Here is a 26,173-nt window from a genome sequence, read left to right on the forward strand (position 1 = left end):
GAAGTGAAGGGTGAGCAATATTCGTAAATGGAAGTGAACACAAGCTGGACTCTTCACCTCTGCTCCACTCCATTAGAGAACTTAGTCACATGATCACCAGCTATAAGGATGACTAGGAAATGTAAATTGTACATTGGAGGTGAGGGGAAGAAAGTGGAACACTGTACTTTGCTGAAACTGGAAGTGGGTTCTACTGCTAGGATCAAGGGGGAAATGGACTCAGAAAGAAAACTAAGAGTCACTGCCATGAGAAACTAGGAAAAACTGAAAGTCCCAAATTTAAAAGGAATTACGAATAACTAGCAAGCCCTGGCCGGGTTGCTCAGTTAGTTAGACCATCATCCTGCTATACCAAGTTTGTAGGTTTGGTCTCCAGCCAGGGCACATACAAGAATGAACCAATGAACACCAGATCAATGTTTTTCTCTTTTTTGCTCCCTCTCTAAAAAAAAGCAATCAATAATTTTTTTAAAAGAATAACTAGCAAGTAAAAATTGCAGGAGGAAATGGGGGCAAATAATAAACAGGGTGTCTGTAGCTCAGCTTTGTGGCAAACTAGCAGGTAACATGACAAATGGCTAAATAAATTGAATTGTCATTGTTGTCTGGAAAATGAATGACTAAACTTTGTAAATACTTTAACCAGAAAATTAAGTGAGAAGTTGTAAGTTTTAAGTCCTGCATATTACAGTTTTGAAACAGTCTAGTAGAAATCATCTTTCCTAGGGAAAAAAAAGTGAGAAACCAGTGAGAAATGAGAAAAAATAGTATCTTTCCCTTTCTCGGAGGTAGAACGAGATCGACTGAACTAAACAGTACTTTCCAAACGTCAGTTTCAGTCACCTTGCCCTCCACTGAATGGGCAATTTAATCCGGAAATTCCCAAAACATCAATAAATGAAAAAAGCAAACAAATTGGGGAAAACAAACATTTTTATTTTGGAGTGGGGTGGGAATAATTACTGTAAAATATGCTAAGTGCCTAATTTGATTTCTGGTGGTTTTGGGGGATTTTAAGATTTCATTTTCATGATTGATTGGCCACAATCATTAAAAATACGAAGAAGCAAAATATGCTTTAGGCTAAATGCATAAATCCCCCTCAGCTTTTAGTAGTACTTAAATATTGACATTTAGAGGAGAATATTTTTTCCCATATGGTAATGACAAGCAAGCTTCACTATTATTACCATTGAAAATTACAACTCCAAGTGTATACCTTATTGGACATTAGTCAATTAGGCATCATCATCATCTTATAAAAAAGGATATAGAGTTCATTTATTTAATCACCTCTATAGATGAGAAGCAAATGCTGAAGTGACCGCATTTTACATTCTCCATTCGAAAATTGTAGTTGAGAGTTGGTACAATTAGTAAGAAGCAGCATCTAAGAACATATAGAGAACTAGGCTGGGAGACAGAGCTGCTATAATGCCAGAATTTCCCTGGGTAAACTTCCTATTAGAATCACTTTCAGAAAGAATAGAGGTTATCAAATCTGAAATCATTCTTTGGAATGAAAAAGTCCCCATTCTTGAGCAAGAGCAAGAGAAAGATTTTAGAATTTTAAAATTAATTTAAAGGCAATTGCTCAAGGAGGACTAAGTTCACTTCTCTCAGCATCTGTTCCGTGGGATTGCTTTCTTTCTTTTTTCCCCCAGAGGTGATTCTGAAAAACCTTCTAGAACTAGCTTTGAAGTTCTCTGCACACCTGTGTAGATTATAAAGAAGTCAGGCAGAGCGTCCACACCCAAACTCTAAATTCACAATGCAGCCTGACAGTTAAGACATGCCCTCTAGCATCTCCTTGAAAAGGTAAACCCAAGCTTGATATAATCTCCTGAAATGGTTAACCCTTGCCCAGATTGAGCACATATCCCCCATCCTGGAAAAAGAGAAGAGATTGTACTTATATGTTATAACTCTGTCTTCAGAATGTACTTGATCTGGGCAGATAAGCTTTTGTGATAGGTGCTCTCAGAACATTATAGATACTTTATGATGTTCCTTATTCTTGGCCCAGGGACCAAGAGTGACAAAATGTCACATCTAGAGATAAAAGGAAGGGGCATTTCTCTTTCCAACATAACCCGAGTCACAGTGTTTACCCCTTTCTCTCTTTCACCTTAGTTTCCACCACCCTTGTCTTGAGCGAAGCACTGGGGGCTGGCCACATTTCCTGATGCAGGTGCTAGGATGGAATTGAAGGGTCACAACAAGAGTGCAAGAAGCTGGAACTGGAAAAGCCATGACAAAGCCTTAGGGCTTAGATTGAATTGGGTTGGGGGAATTCTAACCAGGGACCGAGAGTCTCAGCAGCAAGGGGTCAGAGAGCTGGTCATGCTGGCCAGGCACAATAGACATGGGAAAACAAGGAGAATATGATTCAGAGCCAAATGTTGGCCCTGGGCTAGAAGTTCCTTATACCTTTCCAACCCTGGGCCCAGCCAGCCCAGGTCTTGCAGGTGCGGGCAGGGAAGTGGCTGCACCTGGCTCAAGGGGTGTGTAGGTGGAAACTACAGACAGGCACCTGAATTCCTACTCTAGATCTGATTCTGATCCAACACCACTCCCTGACCCAACAATTAACTTTCTGACTCCTGCTTTGGAGTCCAAGGAGCCCTCCACCCAGCCCATTTCTCAGTCTGGCCTTTACCTTGTGATGTCAGCTTAGCCGTACTTCCTGGACTGGTCCTAACTTCACCATCTGTGTCTAAGGTCAGTCCTACTCCTGTTCCTGATAGGGCTGATAACGACCCTAGTGGAGTTCTTTCCTCTTTGGGCCCTAGACTGAGACTATTTTCAAACTCTAGTTAAGATGAATCTCTAGGCAGTAGGTACTATCTTGTTACCAAGAATCCTAGTAGATATATATCTAAATATCTTTCTCCCAGTTTATCTTTTCAATCCCTGATTCTGGCCTTTATGTACAGGAAGAAACCAGGAGACAGAAATTTGGCCAGGATCCCATATCTCGGAACCTTCATTCAGCTCATACCACAACAAAAGATCCCCAGGGGACACATTTATCTTTGTCCCCCTGCCCTTCTCTGGCCCCATCTTAGGTGAGTTATGAGCCTGTTGACCCTCAGATGTAGAGAGCCTGAGAGGCTCCTCTAAGCTGCCTTTCTTCTGACCTCCAGGTCGGTTCCAGAACCCCCTCCCCAAACCTGCACCCTCCACCGGTCTGTCTGACTACCCCTATCTCATGAAATGGACTCAAGCAAGACTTGGTAAAGACAGAACCAAGATTATTCCACATAATATTTTGACTTATAAAATGTATTTCCTCCTACCATTGTATGTTCTACTCCCCAGTGCACAGAATCCATTCTCTATCATGCCCTATCTCTATCTCTATCTCTATCTCTGTCTCTGTCTCTGTCTCTATCTCTATATATAGTGCATACAATTTCAGTGTGCCTCTATGAACCCTGGGCCAAGACCCTGGCCCTAGGATTAGTATGTGCTTTCTGATCTCCATAAATTTCCTTTTAGACATTTTCACCAGGACTTGTCTATTCAGTTTTGATCCAAAACAATTTTCCATCAAGCTGTGGGCAGCTCTTCTTTTGACTCTCTCTCTGTACAGTCATACTTACAGTAGCATCATCAACATTATCCTCATTAATGTCATTCCATTTAGGCTCCATCTTACAACCTAGACCTTTTCTAGGGGCATGTTCTTGATAGGGGAACTCCAAGTTTTGTTGACTCAAAGCTTAAAGGAGCCAGCCCTCTTTAAGGAAGAGCATACTAAATATCTTACCATTGCAGATTTTACGAATTTTATTTATAGTATATTATAATTAATGTATAATATATAAACATTATATAAGAAAAATACTATAAGCACTGGCTGGTTTGCCTCAGCAGTTAGAGCGTCAGCCTGCAGTCCCGAGAGACCCAGGTTCAGTTCCCACTAAGGGCATGTTCCTCGGTTGCAGTTTGTCCCTGGCCCTGGTTGGTCGTACGGGTGGCGGCCACTCGATGTGTCCCTTTCACATCAATGTTTCTCTCTCTCTTTCTCTTCCTCTCTCTCCCTCCCACTCTATCTGAACAAAAAAAATGGAAAAATGTCCTCGGGTGAGGATTAAAAAAAAGAAAGAAAAATACTATAAATATATATTGTATATAATAAATAATAAAAGTATATATTTTTAATTTTTTTTCTTTATTGATTTTTAATAAATAAAAGCGAGAGAGAGATAGAAATATTGATGAGAGAGAACATCGATTGGCCGCCTCCTGCATGCCCCACACTAAGGACTGGGTCCACAACCTGGGCATGTGCTCTGACCAGGAATCGAACTGGTGATCTCTTGGTGCATGGGTTGGTGCTCAACCACTGAGCTACACAACTGAGGTAAAATTATGCATTTTATAATAACAAATATATAGCCAAATATACTAGTATATATTCTAAACATACCCTGAAGTGCCCTGCCATGACCTTAAAAGGGTCTATGCAAGTGAACAGCCCAAAGTTGAACCTTACTGAGCTCCATGGCAAGTCCATCTTTGTGTATTAGCCTGTAATAGGCAATCCCAAACTAGCCCCCCAGGAGGATTCCCTGTTTAAGATTCACCACCTGTTTGGGGGGTTAGGGGATATTTCTATTACATGCAGTTCAGAGCTCCTGTAGGTTCATGTTCTCAGAAATCTTTCACCTTACTGCAGAGCACAACACCAACAGCTTATTATGATTAATTAGATTTTTAATTAATGCCTCACCACTTAATTAAGAAGGATCCCCTGGAGTAAAACCCCAACTAAATATTCTTTCTTTTATTAATCCTCTCTGCCTGACACCAGAGAGAAAGATGAGACATAGAATGTGTGCATGTGTTGGTTTTTATTCTCCCAAAAGGTCATCAAGATAATATCAGAACGGCTGAACAGGTTCCCATTCCTTCCCATAAGGTGTTCTCAATCTCTGACTGCTTGGTGTCCTTTTTTTTCTGGGATTTATTTTCATTATTTAACTCATTTTGATGCAGCAACATTTATTGAGCAGTTATTATATGTGCTGGGCATTGTTGTAGGTGCTCTGGAGACTCAACGAAGGTAACTTCATCCCCTGCCCTACAGGACACTCCAGTCTTGGAGCAGAAAGATCCACCAGGGTAAAAAGAGAATTAGTACAAGCAAAGTTAAGGCAGAATAATAAAGAAATGACCACCAAATAGAGCTTGAAACTGACTCTGATAACAGTTCCTCAAGAAGAATCCCAAAGCTGGTTTGAGTGGTCATGGTATCATCATGGACCAAGCATGGTGCTACACACTCTGGATACTTTAGCTCTGACTCTCACAATTTAGAGTAGAAGGCAATAAGGAAATGAGGGCTTTGTCCATGACCCCTCAGCTTGGTTGAATCCCCTTGCCCTATCCCCATGCCAGAGCCAGGTCGATTGCCTGTCATTACTCACCACATCTCCCTTGTGATAACTGTTCAATGCCTTCTCTACTGTAGGCTCCAGTGTGTCTGCCCTGTTTGCCACTGTATACCCAGCACCAGCACCTAGCACAGACCAGCATAAAGTAGGAATTCAATAAATATTCGGTGAATGAATTGATAGAATGAGGAGAGGGAGGAGGCAAGGATGAAGGAAGGGGGTAAAAAGGAGAGAAAGGATGGAGAAAAGAAAGAGGATGGAAAGAAAGGAGGAATGAGGGTGGGTGAGGCTCTGGGGAAAGGCTCTGTTCAGGGGGCCAGGTGAGCTGAGCTCTCCAGATGTCGTAGTGCCAGCGTCTAGGATCTGGCCCTGTAAATGTGTTAATCTCTATAGTTGACGTTTTCCTTCTGTTCTGAAGAGTTGGAAAGAGGTTAGAATATTTACCTTCATTTGCTTAGTAAAGTCTCTTTTGACAGATTTTTACAGTGGGTAGGGATTTGACTTCTCCTGCATCAGGATGGTTTGGAGGTCAGAGTGAGCCCCCAGAGGTTAGAGAAAACAGTGGTAGATATTATGATCATCTCCCCTGCCACCACCACCAACCACCTCCTCCTCTGTGGCTGGAGGGAGAGATGAACAGGCTAGCCAGAAAGATTGATTCAGTCAACTCCTGAGGTTTTATCTCAAAGGACAAACCTACCTTAGTCCATTATGGAAAAAAAAATCAATGTAAAATAAAATTTTAAATTCTCTTGCCCTGGCCAGTTTGGCTCAGCAGTTAGAGCGTTGGCCCGCAGACCAAAGAGTCGTGGGTTCGGTTCTGGTCAAGGGCACATACCTTGGTTGCAGTTCTGTCCCCGGCCGTGGTTGAGGTCTTGCAGGAAGCAACCAATTGATGTGTCTCTCTCACATTGATATTTCTCTCTCTCTCTCTCTTCCTCCCTTCCACTCTGTCTGAAGATAAAGGGAAAAATATCCTCAGGTGAGGATTAAAAAAAAAATTCTCCTTCACAGTAGGACTTAAGGCCTGAGGAGCTCTTGGCCCCACCTTCCTTGCCAGTGAAAAGTCTTAGGCAAGACAGAGGCCATGTTGGTGGATGTTTATGCTGGTCCCTCCCAGGAAGTTACCTGAGGAGTCAGGCTGAGGGAGCTCCCCAAGTGCCAGGGGGCCACACATTATGCTTGTTCATCACATTACTCACGGTGAGACTCGAAGGATATTCATGTGGATGACATACTTAGTGCTGATACCATCTTGTGTGCTTTGGTGAGAACTTTTTAAAAGGCAATGTAAAGCTTTTTAGACACAAATATAGCCAGTTTCTTATAACACCTAAACTGCTAGCTACTACCCGGATGGTGCTAAAACAGAAGGATTCCCAGATTAAGACACCCCAGTGAACATTTAATTGGTGTCAAAGGAAAACAATCAGTTTACACCCTGATGCTGCCAGTTGGACATTCTGGTGATGTAGCTTCCCTGTCCCCGGGCACCCAGGGCACTATCTACAGAAGATAAGTGACTCAGAGCCTGCCCAGCCAGATCCTGATTCATGACATCCCCTCACCCCCATCCACTCCACCCTACTGTCCCCCAGAGAAAAAAAAGTCAGAAAATGTCCTTGCTCAGCTCAACTCCAGCTACTCCGTATCCCACTCAGTCACTTAACCTTTTGGTGCATCTCCTCCTTCTCTGCATGTTGTTCTATCATGTTGCATCGCAGATGTTGGGTCATAAAGCCAGATTTGTGGTCCTGTGGCCATTCTTGACTTAGTTTCACATTCACAGCATTTTGCCTAAAGACACTTTCTAAGTTGGCATGGAAAACATTGGGAGTAGCTGAAGTCCCATAAGATCAACCCAAATTTTCCTATTCCTTTCTCCCTTTCCAACCTAGAGTGATTTCTATTTCTGCTCATTTTTAAGCAGTGACCTGTTCAGTGGGAACTGAATGACTACACCATATCAAGAGTCAGAGCAGACAGACTCCACTCAGAAAGAAATGATGCAAAGAAACCCTGTTTAAGAACAACCCCCCAGTAAAAGAAGGTGCTCCCTGTGCCTCGCTCCCCTCCCCCAGGGCTTGGCACACACTGATGAACTGTTTGCTAACATCTCCATCTGATGCCCCACATTTCCTACTTGGCCCCAGGGCCTTGGCTACATTAAAACAAGTTTACATTTACCGAGGGCGAGATCATAAAATGATCAACTCTTCTTTCTCATTTTGGGATTTGTTTGGCACAGGACCACCCCAAACCTTGTTTTCCACAAACACCTAGAGGAATTACTTATTCATTATCCCACTGAAGCAAGAGCAATGTGACAAAGATGTACTTAGATCCAGCAGATAATCAAATGGCTGGATTAGATTTAATTCTGCCTAGAATTCTTTTCATATAGCACTTAAGAGTCTAATTCTGGCTCTGGAGCAAGCCATAAAACAGGTCATTTAAACAATTTTTTTTTTTAAACTAAGCTATTACACACCATTTGTATGACATGATGTGCATAGTAAAATGTTGATCAAATTTCGGGCAGACTAGGGTCACAATCTCCAGCAAAATCAAAAGCGACAGGACTTGGTGTGCACAGAGGAGCTCAGCCTCCACTCACTGCCTCCTCTGATAGTGGGCCAGTCGCCCCGCCCTGTAAAATGCCAATTGATGACCCTAAGACCCACTCTTGTAAAATGGCAGCTAATTATCAGTTGCCCTGTTTGTGTTTCCCAGGCTGCCTCACTTCACTTAAAGTGGAGTCACCTAGCTAGAGTAATTGAGTGGGGTGCAGCCAAGCCAATGAAATCGCTGCACCACCCAGACTGCCACCACCCAACCCAGCCCCAGTCCCAGCCCTGCCCCAGCCCCACCTAATCAAGCTCCTGATTGTCTCTGGGGAGGGACCTAAAGAGCACTCCTGCCAAAGCGTCCTTGTTAGGACCTGTCGCTCCTTGGGACTAAGCTGGCCACCACTGCTGGGGCTTGTCTCTTGAGGCTATAAGGGTACAATTAATTGCAACAGCTGTGTCTTAATGTGTCCCTAAGCACCTTGTAGATCTTGATGGTAATGACAACACTGGAAAAAATAATATCAATATATCTGAAATGTTCAAGAATATTTCCCCAAGGTTCAACTGGGTGTGGTTTGTACTTAATCATGCCGAATCACACGAAAATCTTATTGGTTAATTTTTAAACATTTACAGTGAGAGTTGAAAGGCATATGATGATTGTTTCATAAGAAGAGTTGTGTTTCTCAGCAGTTATTTAGTTAATCTTTTAAAAATAAAGCTTAAAAATTTTACAACTCATAGTGTTAAACACAGTTTACCTTCTTTGAACTTAATATAGTACATTAAGGTGTTTCTAAGAGTTGTATGTATTTCTAAGGTCTTATTTAATTAATTAAATAATTTCGTGCATTTTTAAATGTCTTTCCACTTATTGGAAAGTTTAAAATTTTTACGATGCATAAAAGTAGTTGATCCATATGGGAAAACTCTAAGAAACATGGAAGAAATTCCACTGACGCATTGGAGGAGAGAACCTGGATTCTGACTGAGATGCAAGTCTGTAAGATAGAAGGCAGAAAACTTTGAAAAAAGAAGGAAATAACAAGAGCAAAACTGGGAGAATTCAGAGTAATTAGAAACATGAAATATTAATAATGCACAAACTGTATTCAGTGAGAAAAATATAGCATAAAAATCTCTTATAAATGGGGATAACAGTTTGGAGAGAAATAGTAAACATACCAAATAAAAATATTATATTTTAACATGATGGAAATGTTTCACTCAATTATATGTCAGAGACTAGCCAGATACCCACCAAACCTGAGATCATGCAACCCACCTGGCTCACTTCTTCCTTGGCTCACTTCTACCTCTACGACTTTCTAAAGAAATTTTTGGTTGTACTTGAAAAACAACAAAAGCCCACCAAACTATTTTCCTGTTCTTCCTGGATACACAGCTAGACTATAATTCCCAGCCTTCCTTGCACATAACTGTGATCATGTGACTGAGTTCTGGTCAACTGAATGTGGGTCAAAAGCATCTTCAGCACCCCAGGTTTTGGCCCATAAGGCCTTCCATGCAATCCTCCATACCCTTTCTCTTTTCTCTCATCTGTTAGTAAATGCTGAGGATCCAGTGGGGACTTCAGGACTCAAGGGCATGGTGAAGCTGCTAGATAAAAAGAAACTACAATGTAAATAAGATATACATCCCTTTTGGATTAAGCTACTGAGCTATGGAGCTTGTTAGAGTAGCCCAACTAACACACACTGAGGAGTCGTCTCTTCAGATTGCTGAGTACAAGACACATGCAAAACAAAGTCGGTAGATTACGTGCACTAGAATGTAACCTTGTGCCCATCACTGGGGCAAGATTACTTTGTCCCTTATATTTAGCCAGAGACAATTTTAGGTTGTTCTTTCAAAGGTTTGATTATTGGAACATTCAATATCTTGGGCTGGTGAAGTATAAGATTCTTCATGATGTTTAGAAAGAATTAAATAAACTAATAAACAAAAGAATGAATAAATGAATGAGTGGTTATTTTATTAATAACAGTTAAGTGTACCAGGTACAGTTATAGTTTTTTAAAAATCATATGAAAACTTTTTAACTAATAATATAATAATATAGAAGATGGAAAGACTAAATCTTCTAGAGACCATCTTCTCTCAAACCTCTACACTCTCCCCTATGGGAATTCTCTCCATCCCTATGACTTAAAATAATTATTATCTATGTGTTGACAATGCTCAGATCTCTACCTCCACCTCGATCTGTATCTCTAGCCCAGACTCCTTTCCTCAGAATTTGTACCATAGGTAGTAAACACATAATACAATATATAGATGATGTATTCTAGGATTGTGCACCTGAAACCTATGTTATTTTATTAACCAATGTCACCCCAATAAATTCAATAAGAAAATAAAAAAGATTTGAACCATATATGCATCCTGGAAATTTTCACTTGTGTCCCCAACATAATAGACATTCAAATGAATGAATCATTGAGCTACAAAGGATTAATAGAAATTACCTTTACTGGAGACTGTTGGTCATCTTCTCAGAGCCAACACCTGTGTACCCCCTTTATCTTCCAAAGAGTACCAGGGTCTGGTTCATGCATCTACATTTTCCCACACAGCAGTATCCCTGGGGGAAGCTGACCCCACTCAACTCCAAGAGTGGTCTGTCTGAGCTAAGGGAAATCTAATTAGTTCAGGAGTAGGTATATGTAGATGAGATGTGAAAAGTTCTCTGCTGGAAAGATTCTAGGAAAAGATTCCTTACTCCTTAGAGAAAACTACAAGAAGTAACTAGAAAGAAAGGGGAAAAAAATACATATGGGAAAGCAAGTATAGAGTAGAACTCAGAGATGAAGTGCACATGTTCTTGAGCCACACTGACTGGATTTGAACCTACCACATACTAATTACCTACCATTCAACAAATTACCTAGCTTTTTAGTGCCTTAAATTTTCATCTATAAAATGTGAAAAAGAATAAGTTCATGTAAAACGCTGGCACATAGTCAGCACTGCCTAACTGCTGCTTGTTATTATTTTGTTCTGGATGCTGTTTGCTTCACACTGCTGGGCCATCTTGCTATGCGCCCAAGGATTAAACAAACTCCAAGGATGCAAAGATAATTTGAAGTAAATTTCTTAAAAATTCACTGGAGCAAAGAAATAGAAAGAACCTAGGTCCTCAATGACATGGTTGAATTTTGTAATCAATCAACCCTCTACTCTGCCGAGCATCCTGTCATAGGGGCTAATAAACACCCTTACTGTTCCAGCCTCATTGTTCAGATTCAGTTTTCTGGTATTTGCATCCAAAGGCATTCAACTTGAACATCAACTAGACAGGGCTTTTAGAACTTTCTGAAATTGTGGAATTTTTTTAAAAAAATTTATTAAGATGAGTAATAAAAAATTGATTTTTCTACCACACAAAGCAGAATTTTCACTAATACATCACCTAGGGCAAGAGAAACAAAGAAAAAATTGATACATGAGACTACATCAAACTAAAAATTTTTGCAGAGCAAAAGAAACCAGCATCAAAATGAAAAAGGGCAATGATACATCAGATAAGGGGTTAATTTTCAAAATATATAAACACTCATACAACTCAACAAAAGGAAGACAAAGAACCCAATTAAAAAATGGGCAGAGGACCTAAATAGACACCTTTTTATTTTATTTTATTTTATTAACACTTTTATTTAATTATTTATTTTTGTTACAGATGTTTCTCCTTTTTCCCCCACTGATACCCCGATACCCCACCCTACCAGCCCTGTCCCCAGCTTTGTTGTCCATGTCCATTGTTCATGCATACATGCATATAAGTTCTGTGGTTTATCTCTCCCTCCTACCCCTTCTGGGGATTGTCAGTTTGTACCCCACTTCCACGTCTCTGGGACTACCCTGTTCCTCAGACTGTTATGTTCATTATATTCCACAAATAAGTGAGTTCATGTGGTATTTGTCTTTCTCTGCTTGGCTTGTTTCACTTAGGATAACACTCCCCAGGTCCCTCCATGTTGTCTCAAAGGATAAGAGATCTTTCTTTCTTACAGCTACATAGTACTCCATTGTGTATATGTACCACAGCTTTTTTATCCATTCATCTACTGGTGGACACTTGGGCTGTTTCCAGATCTTAGCTATTGTAAATAGTGCTGCTATGAACATGGGGGTACATATATTCTTTCTGATTAGTGTTTCAGACTTCTTAGGGTATATTCCTAGAAGTGGGATCACTGGGTCAAATGGAAGTTCAATTTTTAATTTTTTGAGGTAACACCATAGTGTTTTCCATAGTGGCTGCACCAATCTGCATTCCCACCAGCAGTGTACTAAAGTCCCCTTTTCTCCACATCCTCATCAACACTTGTTGTTTGATGGTTTGTTGATGGCTGCCATTCTGATAGGTGTGAGGTGATACCTCATTGTTGTTTTAATTTGCATCTCTCTGATGATTAGTGATGTTGAGCATCTCCTCATATGTCTTTTGGCCATTTGTATGTCCTGTTTGGAGAGGTGTCTATTTAGTTCCTCTGTCCATTTTTTTAATTGGGTTCTTAGTCTTCCTTTTGTTGAGCTGTATGAGCACTCTCTATATATTGGAGATTAACCCCTTATCTGATATATCATTGGCAATTATGTTCTCCCATACAGTGGGTTGCGTTTCCATTTTGGTGGTTGTTTCTTTTGCTGTGCAGAAGCTTTTGAGTTTGATGTAGTCCCATGTGTTCATTTTCTTCTTTGTTTTTGTTGTCTTAGGTATCAGTGAAAATTCTTCTGTGTACGATGTCTGACATTTTGTTGCCTACATTTTCTTCTAGGATTTTTATGGATTCATGAGTCACATTTAAGTCTTTTATCCATCTTGAGTTTATTCTTGTGTATGGTGTAAGTTGATGGTCTAGTTTCATTTTTTTGCATGTAGCTGTCCAATTTTCCCAACACCATTTATTAAAGAGGCTGTCTTTACTCCACTGTATGCTCTTGCCACCTTAATAGACACCTCTTTAAACAGGACATACAAATGGCTAAGAGACATATGAAAAAATGCTCAACGTCACTAATCATCAGAGAGATGCAAATTAAAATGACTATGAGGTACCACCTCACACCTACCAGAATGGCAACAAATCATTAAACAAGTGCTGGCGAAGGTATGGAGAAAAGGGGACTCTAGTACACTGCTGGTGGGAATGCAGACTGGTGCAGCCACCATGGAAAACAATATGGCGTTTCCTCAAAAAATTAAAAATGGAACTTCCATTTGACCCAGTAATCCCACTTAAGAATATATCCTAAGGTCCGGCTGGTGTGGCTCTGTGGTTGAGCGCCAACCCATGCACCAAGAGGTCATTGGTTCAATTCCCGGTCAGGGCACATGCCCAGGTTATGAGCCCAGTCCCCAGTGGGGGGCATGCAGGAGGTGGCCAATCGATGTTCTCTCTCATTGATGTTTCTATCTCTCTCTCCCTCTCACTTTCTCTCTCTTTAGAAAAAATCAATAAAGGAAAAAAATTAAAAATAAAAAAGACTATATCCTAAGATATATAAAGTATCTCTTGAAAAATGATTCTGATACCAAAACAAGAGATAACCTGGTCTACCATTTCTGTCTCCCATAAAACTAATCCTAAATTCTTTTCAGGCATAGATAATGTGTTCTCTAATCTAAAACATTAATTCAAATGAATATATGCACCCCTATGTTTATTGCAACCTTTTTATAGTGGCCAAGATATGAAAGCAACCCAAGTACCCATCAAAAGACAAGTGGATAAAAAAGCTGTGGTACATATACACAATAGAATATTACTTGGCCATAAAAGAATAAAATCTTACCATCTGTAACCGCATGGATAGACCTAGAGGGTATTATGCTCAGTGAAATAAATCAGTCAGAGAAGGACAAATACCACATGATTTCACTTACATGTGGAATATAAAGAACAAAATAAATAAGCAAACAAAATTGAAACAGACTCATAGATACAGAGAACAGACTGATGGTTGCCAGAGGGGAGGGAGGTTGGGTGAAAAAGAAGAAGAGATTAAAAAGTACAACTTGGTAGTGACAAAATAGTCATAGGGATATAAAGTACAGCATAGGGGATATGGTCAATAATATTGTAATAACTCTGTATGGTGCCAGGTGGGTACTAAAAATATCGGGGGGACCACTTTGTAAAGTATATGATTGTCTAACTATTATTCTATATAGCTGAAACTAATACAAAATAATATTGAATATAAACTGTAATTGAAAAATAAAATTTAAAATGTAGACTGAGTTCCCTTTCAAACAGCCACAGAAAAGTAATTTCTTTCAGGTCACAGAGATGCCCATTTCTTAGTGGGAAATTCTTTAGTGTTTCCAGGCCAGTTTTATGCTCATCTTTCGATGGCCATGCATTTTTTTCATAATAACCCTCATGTATCTGAGGATGATTATTTAGCTATTCCTCAGCCTTCCCTGCTCATACCCAATCAATCCTACTTCCTTTAATCCCATTGTACAGCACTCACTTTCCAACATTTCAATCATCTCTATAGGGTTCTCTTCCCTCTGAAATGTCTCCAAGTTTCTCTCCCCCCACCCCAATTACTGACACAGCAACTGCATACCCTAAAGCTGAACACAGAGGAAAGGAAAAACCATCTTTCTGCGTAGCTCCTTTGGCCTTTAACCTGGTTCTTCACCTTTCAAGATCACCTGGATGATGGTGGTGGATTAAAGATGGCAACAAATTCTTTGACAGTCTTCCCATCGAGGTGTAATTAACTTCCCCTCTTGAATCTGGCTTCTCCCGTGACTAGCCAGTGACTCACACAGAATGGTTGACGTGCTACTATAAAATGGGTGACTGAATGAGGCCCAGGCTTCTGAGCTGCCGTTATCTGGGGGCAGCAAACCCCCAGCGAGGGCACCTTAACACCTCATTTATTTACAATATATGGAAGTCAAATCATTATGCATACACCTTAAACATATACAGTGCTGTATGCTAATTATATCTCAATAAACTGTTTTTTTTAAAAAAAGACTTTGTTTATTTTATTTACCAGGACAGCTGTCAATTCTCCTTTATTTTGATTGCCTTTGGCAGACATCCCTCCATAGCCCCATTGTTTTTTTCAAACATCTGGCTGCTTCTTTCTAAAGTTACCTGTCTGGCCCCTGCAGGCATGCACTTATGAAGCCTGGTCCATAGATAGAGAACCTCATTAGAGAAAGCCAAGGACGTCCTCTGATCTGGCTTGGCTAGTTAGGGCCAGAAGGTTGGGGTCTGTTTCCAGAAGAAAGTGGATAGAGGGGGGAAAAAATCTGGGCAGACAAAACCTATCACCCCCGTCAGTGACTCAGCTACCTTGTGACTGGGTCTCTACTACTGCTGACTGAGTCTCCAAGGACAGCCTGACTTTCAGCTCCCTGAGAGAGTGACTGGGAAAGGGAGCCGCCATTGCCCCAGACAGACAGACATGGATATAACCTCATAAGCTATTGAGCAACCTATAGGAGGACTGTCCTCAGGTCCAGTGCCCCCTCCAATCCGTTCTGCAGGAGCCAAAGAGACAAGGCCTTGGCGTGCAGACATGGCTGTACTGGTACCTGTCTCATCTTTAACAACGGGCATTTTCTGGGCAGTGTTTGCCCATTCTGGTGTAATGTGTGAGACGCTAGTGCCCACAGCAGCCACTGAAACTGGTATCGTACTCAGCTCTGTAGTGTTAGAACACCTTCTGCTGTGGAGATTTGGATGAAGTGAGGGTGCGTGTTGACTGCTGAATTCCCCTTGTGCCATTTCTGTAAATACAATAGTTTTGCACATCATCTCACTAATGTCTGTATTAATTTCATGTATAAAAAGGAGGTGATGTACCAGCCAGAAGCACAAGAGTTCTACTCAAAACTCATTCTCTGTGTTTTTAGAGCTTTTGTACAGTCTTGGGCTCATAGAATGCCAAAAACTGAAATCTTTGCTCAGTCTGCCACAGACAAGCTTTTTCATTTGTTACTAATGTTCATGCCATTCAGTGACCCTGTGCAAATATATGTTGCTTAGGTATATCTTAGGTACATTTTTACTTTTATGAAAATGGCAATTTGTGTTACTTATAAAAAACCTTGTTAATGTAGAAACTTTTTACTTCCACAGTCAATTTTGGGGACTCTAGTCTAAAAGGTTTCAATACTTAAAAACAATTGCTCAAAAGCAAATTTCAGTTAATTTATTTAACTAAGGGTGGATTAATATATACATTTTTTATTTTTAGTAGAAAAAAAGCATATTTGGAAAAACTGGAGCCTCGCTCTCGGTTCTCCTCACTCTGTCCTGAGGGAGTATCCCAGTAGAATTCCCACTGAACACAGGGCATCAGGTCACAGGTTGCCAAAGAAGAAATAGTAAAGTCGTTTTTGGAATTTTTCTTTTATGACAGTTTCTAATTTTGTGTTCTACATACCCAAAGTATTTTTTTTAACTTTATTGTTGAAAGTATCACAGATGTCCCCCCTTTCCAAGTTTTATACTTGTCCCGACAAGGAAGTTTTTGGACTCTAATCCCTCAGGAACAAAACAAGATAAACAGCCCTGTGTCCCAGTCTCACTACTTCCTAAGGAAATTAAGTTATGAGGTACTTCATAAGGAAGTGCTCAGGAGGGGCTGTGGACACTGTAGACAGCCTCTAGCTTCCTCCAAGTGAGCATTGTAACGTGTGTGCTCCAGCTTGCAGGGTCCAACATAGAACCTCCTCCTGGACCCTGGACTGACCACTTCACATGCATTTCATGTCATTCTCTTAGCTCAGATATGTATGTTACACCATTAGGACAAGACTTGGAAATCTGGATGATATCATAAGATTGCAATAAGTGCTGCAAAAAACTCAACTCAGTAAGACAGAGGGAACTTAACCCTCCAGTAATGCACAATTAAATACCCACTGACCCTAAGCAAGGCCATGGCCAACATCAGGGTCAACATCTGGCAGACCCAGTACCAAAAGCAAGATTGTGAGAATGAAGATTCAAAGAGTTCCTAAGGAGTTTATGTTTTAATACCCAAACATTTGCAGAAAGAAGTGTGGATTCTGATTTTAGGTGGGAAATCACCTTCATTAATTAAAAATCTCTATGAAATAATTTTTTACCAAGTATCTCAAAATTAGTCTCATTACTGCGAGTGAGAAGCCACCAGTCATTTCTTCCCAGATATCAGCTATAAAACCTACAGGCTGGCCAACTTCAGGACTTAATGAAGTAAGGAGTCCCTCTGATTTGGTAGTGCTGGTGTTATTTTCATAACTAGTTCAAAAACTACAAGATTTGGGAAAGAAACATTGCTAGGGGGAGGTTCCAGGAGCTACCAAAAATGGTAGAAATTGGTTATACACTAAGGAGAACACGTAGCCAAAAAGCTTCTGCCTCTAAAAACATCTCTTAAGCTCTCAAGAAGCAGAGCCAGGGAGACTCACATACAGTCTGAATTTACAGGAGAAATATTCCCAACCAGAAGAGAGCTGCTGGGGCCACTAACAACTGCTCCAGTAATATCTAGCCTGCCTGGACTCCCTGCCCATCCACATTAGTCAGAAGTCAGCATTACAGTCACTTCTCCACTGTCTATTCTGGGGAATAATTCTGCCAAGACAAAAAAAAAAATTATACATATATATATACATATATATACATTTACAAAATTATATATATTTTTTAGTGTGCTCACATTTTTCATTATGAAAAGAACCCATATTAATATGAGAAAATTTAGAAAATAACAGTAGAACTAAGAATAAAAGAAATCACCTACAGTCCCACCACTCAGACAACCTAACATTCTGAAGTGTTTCCTTCTAGTCTTTCTTCCATGTGTGTGGTATTAGTTTTGTTTGTTTCATACATTGTTGTGGTTGGGCCAAAACACTGACTGTGCAGGCTTCCTTATTTTTTCTCTTGAATCACATCCCAAGCGTCTCCCTGGGCGGTAGCAGCTCCCTCAGGGCCTTAATGGGCGCAGGGACTCCTGGTCTAGGGTGGCTCCTCCCACGAGCCCAGGCCCCGCCTCCCAGTCCGCTGGCCTCTGCCTAGAAGAGACGGGCTTGTTTTATCTTAAAACAGTCTTGGCTGGTGAAGGAAATCTGCTGTCCCCCAAACTCATGATGCATTTCATTACCTTTGGATTATCAGTGTGGAATTATTCACATCACTGCCCTTAATTATCCACCTCACTGCCTTCTTCATTAGCATGGAGGGGGGACCCAGGCTGCGCTGTATTCTCTGCAGAGCCCCAGTCACTTCTGATTAGTGAGTTGCTTAGAAAACGGCCTCGGCTCACGCAGGCCACTGCCAGTTAGTGTTCTGAGAGGGCAAAGCATGTCATTCACATTCTCTCTCTGGGTCAGCAGGAAGGCGACGGGTTAGTGGGGTGGGGGGCTAGCGGGGTGGGGGCTGGGAGCAGGGAGGAACCGCAAGGGCTGCCCCAGCTCTCCCCAGCTCTCCCGGCCGGCCTCTCGTCTTGTCCCCTCCCTCTGCCCATCCCCAGAGCTTTCTCTTTATCCAGCTTCTTCCAACAGAAGGAAATCTTTGGGTTGTGCAAGCTTGCGTGTGAGACAATAGCGACTTACAATCCTCTAGTACTTGTCATTCCTCCACCTCCCCGGCCCTCCCGCCACTCTGGATGGCCCCTAACAAAAGGCCCCAATCTGACCCCCAAGGCAGCCAGAGCCGGTTCCAAACAGGGATTTGAATCGATTGAAACCGAGCAAACCAACAATCACAAACCCACCGCACAAAGTGGACCAGCCTCTAAATCCAGCAGGAACGCCAGCTTTCTTCGTCTTTCTCATTTCTTTCTTTTTTTAAAAAAGGAGCCAAGTCAACTAGTACAATCTCAAATGTATACACAGTATTTTTAAAGGTTTGGAGCAGGATATAAACACAGCCTCCGAAGTAAAACAGAACCATAACAATCCTCCACCATTATTTAGCAGGCGCTCCTGTCCAGAGCTCTTTATTTAGAAACGACACACCTTGGCGAACCACTTAAAAGGAATTCCTGGTAGATCGGCATTTTTGTTGCCTTAAACACCAGACTGGTAAACGCTGTTGCTGAGGGCTGCTATTTAAAGGGCTGGCACTATCCTAACCTACTGGTTTGCTTCCCATCCCCTGCTCAGAAATATGTATGTAAAGTCTGCTGTCCCAGGGCTGGGGCTTGTCTGTCGCTCACCAGCTGGGACAGTCGGAGGCTGTTTCCTCCCCAGTCCCAAGGCGAACAGAGGCTCCTTGTCTGGACCAAGCCAGCCAGGAAGTGCCTGCTGCTCTAGTGTAAACGTGGACGCTCACTTAAGAAGTCAGGCTGTCTAGAGAATGAACTCTGATCACACAGGACGGAGCAATTAGGGCCAGGAACTGCGACAGTGACAAATAGGAAATTGTAGGTAACATCTGAGCGGTAGGCTGCTTCGGACAATTATTTGCCTAAAACTTTAGCAAGATTGTTTTGGGGGGACTGAAAGGAGTGACTGATTTGCGTGACAGAATTTTCGAACTTCAGGAAAAAGTCTTTCAGCTTCTGGAAGTCACCCTTTACGAATAAGGACAGCCAAAAAGGGCCTCTGTTGTCTCATGGACTGCGCTTCCCTGGGTCCCACTGGTAAATGATTTTCCAATAGTCTAATTTATATGGTTACATCCTTGCTATTCTTTTTTAAAAATTAAACTGCATTTTAGAGTAGTTTAAGGTTGATTGCAAAGCTGAAGGCAAGAGGTTACCTCCGGCCTCCACACACGCACAGCCTCCCTCGTTCCCAACAGCCCCCGCCAGAAAGTACATTTGGTGGCCTGCATTGGCACGTCCTAATCACCGGAAGTCCCTAGTTTACATCAGAGTTCACTCCCAGTTTGTACATTCTATGCGTTTGGAAAAATGTATGATGTTATATGCATCATGAGAGTATCGTACACAGTATTGTCACTGCCCTAAAAGTCCTCTATGCTCTGCCTGTTCATCTCTGCACCCCCTCTCCCCTGGAAGCCCTGATCTTGTTACTGTCTCCACAGGCTTTCCAGAACACCATATAGTTGGGATCATACAGTATGTGGCATTTGGGGATTTGCTTCTCTCACTTAGTAATACACATTTAAGGCTCCTCCAAGTCTTTTCATGATTCGATAGCCCATTTCTTTTTAGCACTGAATAATATTCCACTGTCTGGATGTACCCAGCTTATAAATTCATCTTGGTTGCTACCTAGTTTTGGCAATATGAATACAGCTGATATGAACATCTGTGTGCAGGTTTCGGTGTGAACTTAGGTTTTCAACAGCTTTGCATAAATACCAAGCATACAATTTGCTGGATTGCTGGATCGTATATAGTAAGAGAATGTTTAATTTTGTGAGAAACTTATTCTATTTTTAGCAAGAATTTGGTAAGTATAAACTATGTGTTAGGCATTATGTTGAGGGAGAGTACAGTAAACATGAGCACTAGTCCTGGCAGAGTGTGTGTGCCAGCTCTCTCTCTCTCACACACACACACTGTATATACACATATATATGTATATATGCACACACACTATATACACACACACACTACACATACACATATATATGTGTATATACACACATATACACTATATATACACACACACATATACGTATGTATACATACACACATATATATAGAATAATAGTGTATATAATATACATAAAATATATGTTCTATGCATATATAAAATACATACATATGTATTCTATCTATGTATTTTATCGCATTATCCAGCATTTCTAGGTGGCGGTGATGCTTTCAGTACTTTAAATGCATTATCGTTTTGAATCCTCAGAATCATACATGATAGAAATTTTCTCCATTTCTAGATGAGAAAGTTCAGGATCAGAGAGGTTAGATAATTTGCCCAATATCTTCAACTCACAGAGGTGGCAAAGTAAAGATGGGAAACAAGATCTAACTGGTTCCAAAGTCTGTGCTTTTAGCCACCGGGTGATACAGCCACTCCAGAGCTCACTAAACATAGGGATGGGCCCCTGGTCCAAGGCAGGCTTCTGCTATCTCACCCACCCCACAATGTATCATTTGCAAAAATGGACACTTGAGAACAATGGGAAAAGCTAAAGGTGTTGCTCTAAAACTTCTTCAGAAAAATCAAACTTTTATGCCAAATTCTAGAAGACTCCAACTGGGAAACATCTTAAAATTTCTCTATGCTGAACAACTTTAGATTCATCATTAGAAGAATGGCTATAAGTGGTGAATTTATTTAATGGGACAGTGTACAGACCAAACCAGAGCCACAGGCATCAAAATGGATTAACCTCAAAATATGAGACTAAAATTTTTAAAAGCGAATTGAAGAAGGCTAGGAATAGGCATACCATCCATTTTAAGTGTAAAAATAAATAAACTGATGCAACATATTATTCATGGGTAGGTATAGTTATGGGGTAATAAATATACATGGGAATGATAAACCCCAAGAATGAGATAATGATGATTTCTGGGGATAAAGAAAAAAGAATAGGGTTAGGAAAGGGGGGTTTCAAAGAGGCTTTAAAGGTACCTTAAAACATATAAGAAAGCAAATATGGCAAAGCAATAGGAGTTATTAGAGGGGGTGTTAGGTACATACGTAATTATTATATTATCCTACATGAATTTCTGTTTAAAATACCTTAGTTTTGTAAACCGTCTAGTCCGTCTTCTTTATTTAAAGAAATAGAAGTCCAGGGAAGTACAATGACTGGCCCCAGATCACATGGGTGAGGGGAGAGACAGTATTAACACACGGGTTCCCAGTGTTCTGGGTTGTTTCTATTCTGCCTCCTGATGTCTCGCCATCTTCCTGGGGCTCTTGCTCAAACTCTGCAGTTCAAAAACCGTGAGGCTGCAGAGTAGCAAATGACCTACCTTCTTCTCCAATATTTTACATTTCTGGGCTCATGTTATCAAAACCCGTGACCTAGGAACCACATTTTAATATTTGGAGACCTTGAAACTAGAAGTTCAGAAGACCGAAAAGCCACTAGCCAAATGGGTAGAAGGAGCGTGAACCACAATTCTAACAAGTCTGGTTAGCAGGTTCCCCAGGTCATGTAAACGTCCTCAGAGGATTCGAATCAGAGCACAGGAGAGGAGGAGGGAGATAGGATGGCCGCCAGCAACAACGGAGCACGCACACACTGCAAGGCGGAGAAAAGCATTGGAAGTCCTGACCGTTCCGTGTCAGCAGCCGTCAGCTCATCAAAAATAAGTTCAATGTAAAATATTTCAGCGGCAGTGGTTCTCAAACCTGGACATGCAGGAGGATCATTGAGGGAACTTTTTCAGAAACATCTGTGTCTGGGATCCACCTGACCAAATTCCAGTCAGTTTGGGCCCAGGTGTTAGCATTTCTATAAAGCTTTTCAAATGATTCTCCCATGCTGCCAAAGTTGAGAACCATTATTCTGGGGTGTTAGTAGTGAAACTCAGCTATTGAGAAACACATAATTTTAAAGAGCGTTTTACTCCCCAGCAGAACCCAGTATAAAGGTTATGCTGTGTGCGTGTGTGTGTGCGTGTGGGTGTGCGTGTGTGTGTGTGTGTGTGTGTGGCTCAGCTTGTCCTCTTCAGCCCAGACTCCCAGAGCTCTTGTCCAGGACTCACTTCCTGGGGCTCCTCCTTCCTGGAAGTAAAGTTCAGACAACGTACACTCTTTCTTACTAATTTAACTTGACCAATGAGTACAACTTTTAACTCCAAGTTGTCTTGAGCAGCAGCCTTATCAGACATTAAGAAAGACCCATTTAAGGACTGTGACGTAGGATGGGAAAAATGGATTGGCCAACCCTCATGTCCATGATCCATGGGTGCTGGGCACCCCATTTCAATGCCTGTGACATAAGATCAACACACATTTAAAAATCTGGAGGCCTGAAACGAAGTTGACAGGTGTTAAGATTCACTAGCTAAATGGATGAAATAATAAAAAGCTATAGAACTTCTGCAAGTATGAAAGTGAGCCATGAATTCCATAAAATCGTCTAAGCTTTTATTACAATAATGAAGGTTGTCATTTATTGAATACTTTCTGTGCCTATTAGTGTTAAACAGTTAAGATTATACCCATTTTACATATGAAAAAACTGAAGTCGTCAATTTTTAATTTGCTCCAAATCACTTAGTTAATAAATGCTGGAATTAGTTAAGATTTTATTTTAACCTGTACCTATCTGATTCACAGATCCTATATTTTACCAGTTATGTGGCAGCAACTTTCATCTTACACACACACTTCTATCTTTCTTTTTAACTACCTTTTCCAGTTCATTTTGTTTTAATTAGTTTTTTTAATCCCAGAAAGCATAAAATTCATTAAAGTGGGAACAATAATATAGGGGTAACTTATATTAAAAGAAAATGTCCCCGAAGAAACTATAAGATTAATTCCTGCAAAACAATTCATATTTTCCTATTTGCAATTCCGAGATAGTCCTTATAAAATGTTCTGACCTCAAGAAAAAATATGGAGTTCAAAACTGAAATGTACTTCACCCATGAAAAGGGTTGTCTTCTGTCAGCCAGCAAGAGACTATGGTCAGCCTGCAAGAGGAAAAGTTTGAGGTATCTCTCACACCTTATAGCCTGCCTACCCAACCCACCCATGTCCATCCAGGGCCTGGAGGGTCCTGACCACCTAGGTCCACTTCTTTCCTTAAAGCGATTACCTATGGCTCTTGCAAGTTTATATGAAATAAGAGAGCAGATCTATCAAAGAGGGAGGACATCAATGATGCTTCCAGCTCCCCAGGCCATTGAGGTTAACCACAGCCCAGTCTCCTGCCAGGGTGGTATCTTGATGTCCTTCTGGGACATGCAGATCATCCTGATGAGTATCAGATCCTCTGCAGAGATACTCTAATGAAAACCACTCCCAGGACCTCAGGAGTTGTGAAGTCCGGGACTCCTCCCACAGCAAATGGACCAGACTCATCCGTCCTTCTACTGGAATCTTATAAGGCACGCCTTTGCACAGAGGACCTTTCTCCACCAAAGCGAATATGAAAACGATAGGCGTGCTTTTGTTTTTTAACACAGGCAATTAAGAAACACTTCCTTACACAAATAAAGGATCTTAATTAGTATTATAATGTCACCTGAATAAAGCCCCCTTCTAATAAACAAAATCTTGAGTCTTCAGTAAGTTCTAAAGTTATAGTTTTTAAAATGTTCCCTGTACATTTCCACTGACCTCCCATCAACCATGGAAGCATGTGGTCTCTGCCTGATCATAATTACAGACAGCAGGTAGAATGCACCGGCGGCCACGGAGATCTAGGTATTCAGTGAGTGCTTTGTAATAGATTTGCTGAGGATTTGAAGAATGTGCTCTGCCGTCGTTGACCCATCCTTTCTGTTGAGTTTGTGGCATTTAGTGTCCCACAAGCGTGGCTCTCTCCCAGACACCCACCCATCATCCCTCTCGCCTCAGTTACTGTTATCTTGCCAAGAGGAGTCTGTTCTATACCGAATTAGATAATGAAGACATTAAGGTGGGGGAGAGGGTCTTAAAAAAACCACAAAAGACACAAAATAAATAAAATAAGTCTTCAACAAAACAGTGTGTTAATACTTGAAAAAAATAACTAGCATCCAACTCGACTCCCTCCCACCCCCAAATCACCGCAGCTCACAGCAGCAGTCACTTAAAAGGACCACAAAATTACTGACGTTGAGCCACGCTGGCCTCTGGCTTCAGATACCCCCATCTCCTATCAACGACATCGTCTTTGAACCAGTGAGGTGCCAGTATGGGGTTACTTCTGAGTCATACCAGAGGAGAAAGTGCTCCTCGTTGAGCCCTGCGGTGACCACAAGAGAATTGCTGTTTCCTCCACACCGAGGTCCTGATGAAGCCTCAGGAAATGTCATCCAAACTGTTGCCAGTTGAATGGTGTGGCTTCTGATGGCTCTGACGTGGCCAGGCTCGTTAGGGGAAAAAAATTCTTAAAAAAAAAAACCTCTTACAATTTTATTTGTCAATTATACCTCAACAAGAGGGGGGTGAAATAAAGTCACATAACCTGTTAAAAAAAATAAAAAAGCAAACACCAATTCAAACTTGTGCCTAATTCACTTAGCTCTGGATATTATTTATATCATAAACCAATAAATGCAAAGAATGATGAAGTGATAGTGAAATGAACAGTGGTTCGATTGAAACTATTATAAATTATGATACAGCAAACCAACAGACTGTCATACTGCCACTAAAGGTAGAGTGACAGCCTGTCCAGTGTGGCTCACTGGTTGAGCGGGGACCCATGCACCAGAAGGAGGTCGCTGGTTTATTCCCGGTCAGGGCACATGCCTGGGGCTGTGGGCCTGGTCCCCAGTGGGGAGTATGTGGGAGGCAGAAAAAAAAGAATTTTTCCCCCTAACGAGCCTGGCCACGTCAGAGCCATCGGAAGCCACACCATTCAAGGCATCTGGCAACAGTTTGGATGACGTTGCCTGAGGCTTCATCAGGACCTCGGTGTGGAGGTCTTCTCTCTCATCAACGTTTCTAGCTCTCTATCCTTCTCCCTTCCTCTCTCTCTAAAATCAATAAAGAAAAATAAATTTATTTTTTAAAATTTGGGGATTTCATTGAAATTGTTAGAGTAAGGAAACTGGGGGAAAATGTGAATGCATTTTTCTTTCAAAATAAAATTTTTTTTTGAGAACATGGAATAATAGAATAGAACAATGGTTGGCAAACATGGCCTGAAGCCAAATCTGGCCTGCCACTTGTTTTGTTTTGTTTTTAACCCTTACCCAAGTATTGGGTTTATTATATGTTAGAGAAAAAGGAAGAGAGAGAGAGAGAAAGAGAAACATTGATGTGAGACAGAAACATCAATTGGTCGCCTCCCATATGTGCCCAACCAGGAATCAAACCCACAACCTCGATGTATTGGAATGATGCTCCAACCAATTGAGTACCTGGCCAGGGGTTGTTTTTACATTTACAAAAAAAAAAATTGTTTTTCTTTATTGATTTTAGAGAGAGAGGAAGGGAGAGATAGAAATATGGATGAGAGAGAACATCAATTGGTCACCTCCTGCATGCCCCCCACTGGAGATTTGGCCCACAACCTGGGCATGTGCCCTGACCGGGAATCGAACTGGTGACCTCTTGGTGCATAATTCAAATTTTAGTGTCAATAAATAAAGCTT

Source organism: Molossus molossus, unplaced genomic scaffold, assembly GCF_014108415.1.
Source record: "Molossus molossus isolate mMolMol1 unplaced genomic scaffold, mMolMol1.p scaffold_m16_p_1, whole genome shotgun sequence".
NCBI lineage: Eukaryota > Metazoa > Chordata > Mammalia > Chiroptera > Molossidae > Molossus > Molossus molossus.